Source organism: Rhinatrema bivittatum, chromosome 5 (assembly GCF_901001135.1).
Source record: "Rhinatrema bivittatum chromosome 5, aRhiBiv1.1, whole genome shotgun sequence".
In the NCBI taxonomy this organism is placed as follows: domain Eukaryota; kingdom Metazoa; phylum Chordata; class Amphibia; order Gymnophiona; family Rhinatrematidae; genus Rhinatrema; species Rhinatrema bivittatum.
This window is the reverse complement of record NC_042619.1, coordinates 100131625-100136592: the sequence shown is the minus strand read 5'-3', so window position 1 is coordinate 100136592 and position 4968 is coordinate 100131625. Positions and strand designations below refer to the sequence as shown.

Below are 4968 nucleotides of genomic sequence, written 5' to 3'. Positions count from 1 at the left end.
AGGGATGGCCGGTGCCATGAGGACAGGAGTGAGTGGGCATCGCTCCTGCCCTTTGGACCTTGCAGACCCCATGGATGGAGTAAATGAGGGCCAGGGAGGACCCCAGCCCTGAAAAATGTTTATGGGGCAGGCCAGTGAGGCTGAGGGAGGCCCTGGCCGGGCTCAGCTCAGCCCAACCGGGTAAACCTGGGCCCTGGGCTTGATTTTATGGGGCAGGAAGAGGTTTGGAGGGCCTCGGAGAGGACCCTTTTTTAACCTAGGAAAAAAAATACCATCTTTAATTTGCTCTGAAAAAAAAATGGCCTCGTTTGAAGCGTTTGACACATTCGTTTGAAACATTCCTACAAGATAGTAATTCAATCTGAGAAAAGGTGATTCTGCAGTTTTTCCTTCTGAGGTGGAAGAGATAAAGACCTTTTTAGGAAGACCCTGGGATTCTATTGTTTGAACCATAATTTAAGCAGCCTAAGAAATTGTGCTTTTACTTTCTGTTGCCTATGAAACTTAAAGAAATGAGTCTGCTTTTGATGATTTTTGAACTGTGGACTATGTCTGATTTTTTACCTGCTGAATCTTTTGATGTTATTCAGTAAAAGCTCTTTGGGTCTGGAATACAAATATTTTGCTTATTTCGAGTACGATCCACTTAGATGTATATCCTGTCCCCATCACAAAGTCCGCGTGTCCCCAACCCTGCAATGAGTGACTCAGTGCTCAGCAGAGCTTGGAAGCGTGACCCCCCTCCCTTGTTAAGCAGGGGGGAGGAGTTATATATGCAAAATTAATAGACAGTAAACATGACCATGGCAATTTTAAGAGGAAGGGTTCTTGAAACTTCTTCCTTAGCTTTATTATTAGGAGAAAAATGACAAAGATCATAAATTTATGTAGTGCTTCCACTTCAAGTACATTATATTCCACGTAATTTAATAAAGAATACTTTGGACAGAAAGACAGTTTTATCTGCGTTTAATTCAGTTTTTGCTACAGAAGACTTTTTGGCAGTCAACACTGTAAAACGTATGAGGTTGTTTCACCCATTCAGGGGCTGGCAAGGAGACAGTAGCAATTAGCCATGCAGGAGAGGCAGGAGAATATCTTATGTGCTATCCTGAGTTTGAAAAGAGACTCCTTAGGAGCCAGAACAGCCAATGGGCATGTTCTGTTGCTTGCCTCATTAAAATATGCATAAGGCTCAGTCTTCCTTTTTTAGGCATGCAAAGTTGCTCCTCTGAGAGGAGCCACATTGAAATAGGGTAGATGAAATGCATTGAGTATGCTCAAGGAGCGACATCAGCTTGACATTTACCCACCCTTCTGCCACGAGGCTGACTCACTTAAATATGCTCTGTTACCACTTGCATAGCTTTGCCCTATAGCAAATAATATGGGGGGGGGGGGGGGGGGAAGATAGGAGAAAGATGCAAAAAGAAAATGCCTTGTTAGTCTAACCACCCCTCCCCCCACCGTCCTGAACAACTTTGCAAGTTTCAACACATAATGGACTGATAGAATGGAAGGCGAACATGTGTGAAACTACGACTCCTCTGGCCATCTCTGCAATATATTTGCTACGGAACTAATTGTCAGCTGTCCTTTCCAGTAAGGTACAGCGCTTGGACCTCACCTGCAAAGCTTTGTTATCAGCCTCTCTGCACTGAATTCACAGCCCCACAAATCTCAACAGCATTGAATGCGTCAATACAGGACAGCATGGGTATTGGTAAGGGTGAGGCTTACCTACCCCACGTAAGGGCTCCAGTTGTGCATCAGCTACCTTTCAGGACTCTGTACAGGGCATGCCCATAATATCTGAATTCATAAAGGAGGGTCAGCCTTCTTATGTGATTCACCTGGGAGGTTGCCATGGCTCTGGCAAATGTGCAGAATAGACATGGTCCTTTCAGAAGATTCTGCCATGCCACTCTAGCAGCAGTACTGCACCCCATAGAACTGCAGTGATGATGTAACACTCACTGTCTGACAGAGCCAAAATGGCCAGTAGCTCCACAGCTGCCCCCAGACAACTGCTTCTTCCTTCAGTTGGCCTTTCTACGATTCTAGATTAGTACGGGAGGCTCTTTCTACCAGCTATCTTTTCTCCACCAGATCATCATTTCAGAGAGGTTGAAAGTTTTCGCACAGTATTGATGGCTGTGAGTCAGAGTGAGCAGTAATGGTTATAGGTTGGTAGTTCCTTGTCTTCATATGTAGGCTGCAAAGTCTGGCTTTTACAGAAGCACTGTACTTAACTCTCCCAATCAGTGCTGGAAGAAAGTATTTCAGCTGGGCCTAGAACCAGTAACATTCTGGTCTAGACACAGCAGCTCTTGGCTTCCCAGATGGCCAAGCAGAATCGGCACTTATTTTTCCAATTCAGTCCTTTTCAAGTCAGTGTTTCCTTGTATATATGCACAGTTCTTCCTTGATAAGTGGCTCCAGAAGCCTAGTGCATCTCTGATGTTATCTGAAGTTTTTTTTTACCTTTTATGAAAGAAACACCCTATTGGTCATGTGTGTGTAGAAAGTACTCTCAATGTGCTTGCAAATTATTGCATGTTTATTCCCTCATCACTGGCCACACAGTAGACTGAAACACGTGTTGGGATTTTGTTGTACATTTCCCACCATGGGAATTCAAGCAATTAATAAATCACATTACTATACATTTCAGAAGGTATGCATAATTGCTTATCTGATTTCCAATACTCTTGCTGAATTTTGTGGTATTTTAAAAAGTTCCTTAATCACTTCTTTCAAAGAATAGAGTATCATATTATTCTTGATCTTTTTTCAATACATTTATAAATCTTCTAGCTAATATTTTTCTCAGGTCCTAGTGCATGTCAAATATTAATTCAAGCATGCTGCTGCATTATCATCATACAAAGTCTGACATTTTTTTTTTCCCCTCACTATGGTGATCTAGTATAGATTTAGTCAAGCAGGGGGTTAAAGTGAACCATCTACTACAGACATTTTCAGGCTCCACTGAAGGACAGGAATTCAAAGAACGTATCTGAATGCCTAATGGTGTTAATTTCTGGCTGTAAAAAAAAAAAAAAAATCTGCTTCAGTTACAAGCACAAGCCCAACAAGAAGAGAAAATCTGTAACTCAACTAGTTTAATGTTCATGAGGCCCTCTTCAGTAGTTCAGTTAAAACTATTCTTATCTTCATCCGATGCTTTGGACCTAGTGTTTAAAAATGTAGCTGTGGGCATACTGGCAGGGCACACCATGTACTAAATGAGGCTTACTTAGCACTATGAAGCCTCCATGAATAAGTGCAACATTCAAACAAGAGGCTATTGCCAAGTGGCGAGCTAACCACCTGGAACTTGCCAGCAAAAGAGACTTAACTGAATATTTCTATGTTGAAAATGAAATCTTAGTAATAATCTTGCAATTATTCACATAAGCTATCTTTATCATTTGACTAGATTTTTTCTCTACTTTTTTAATACGGCTTAGATCACTTCAGAAAGAAAGACTATAGTGATGCACTGTATGGGAAGAACCTATATGTGACCTTTTTTTAAATACATTAGTTACGATGCTTTTCATTTGTTGGCGTTTTATATTCACACCATGTAGATATTATATGGGTGCTCTAGGGAACAGTCATCCTCCTTGTTTGCTGCTTACAGAGATGGTACTAAAGATTTCCAATTCAGCCACTCTATTCAGACGTATGATATCACAATTAAATATTCCTTTTTTTAAGTTATTGCTCAGTTTTCTGCTCTGTTGTGATGGGTGGCGTTTTGAAAATTCTGTGGTTCAAAGGAGTGCCATGGAGGACACAGACAAGTCACAGCAAAGTTAAGTTGCCTTCGGAATGCCAGTAGGCAGGTTGACTGAGCCAGCTAGTTTTTATTTAATTTGATAATCACTAAGGATTACCACAGATTTGAGCCCTTTGAAAGGAAAAGTAACATGCATTCACCATCAACGATGTTAGGGTCCTACCTGGAATGATGGAAGGTCTTTTCTTAGGACGCCTCAGGTAGATTGGTTCCAAGTTTTTGATATTTCTGTGCAGTCTTGCTTTAATGTCAATCCCTGTAAGAAGCTCTGGTGGCAGGCTACTCCTTCTAGACGAGTTATAGCCAATTGGGCTCAAATTCAATTTAGTTTTCGTCCTGGAGTACAGACTGCTGTCATCAAGCGCCATTATGGAAGATCCCTTATTTAAAAAATTGCCAAGCATAAAACTAAACAGGAGAAATTTTTTTCAAAACACTTAGGTCCCGTGGCAACCCTCCAGAACTCTGATGCTTTCATGCTTTGCTCTGCACTTGTTTGGTAAGTTTAGCAAGTCGACAGGCGTAGACTTAGGCAGGTGTAGAATTACTAAACAGCCCCTCCTATCCACAATTAATTGCACAGGGGGGAGGAGATATACTAAAATCATTAGCTTCACAAAAGCTCCAGATGACTGCAGAGTTTCAACATATCTGAACTTATCTTGGGCTACATGCAGGAGGAATGTGTTGTGACAGCTATTGTTTGCGGTATCGTATTTCGTGCATACTTCATTAGCAAACCAGGCATCACATCCTGATCAGAAAGAAGCAGGCAGGGTTGTTATTAAAACACATTTAAAAAAATGATATTGAAGGAGCCTGGCAGACCAAGCCAGCCCCCTCTTCAGATGTGAATTTTTCTTTTTATTGACCGGTGTATCTGGAAGGAAATTGTCGATAAGGCTGCTCCTTGTCACATAAGATTTAATGTCTTTTCTCTCTCTGGCCTAGAGGTTATGCGGTATGATATAGCTAACAGAAGCATGTGGAAACTACTTCCATGTAGGCATGTAACCTTACACTGTCTATGAGACCATTGTGGGAATGTCTAGGAGAATCCCTGGAGTGTTTTATTGTGTTTTTCTCTGTTTCTCTATTTTTTATTTATTTTTCTATGTTTGTTAAAATCCAGTAGGGGCATGTTTTCATCTTACAACTAC

General features: G+C 41.2%; 1 long non-coding RNA gene across 1 annotated transcript; it reads right to left on the bottom strand.

The window, feature by feature from the left end:
* Positions 1 to 2539: 2539 nt before the first annotated feature.
* LOC115092115 lies at positions 2540 to 4293 on the bottom strand. The gene is made up of 2 exons (XR_003856905.1): positions 3972 to 4293; positions 2540 to 3047 (listed from the first exon to the last, which is right to left on the bottom strand). It is a non-coding gene; the product is annotated as an uncharacterized LOC115092115 (long non-coding RNA).
* Between the last annotated feature and the right edge of the window lie 675 nt (positions 4294 to 4968).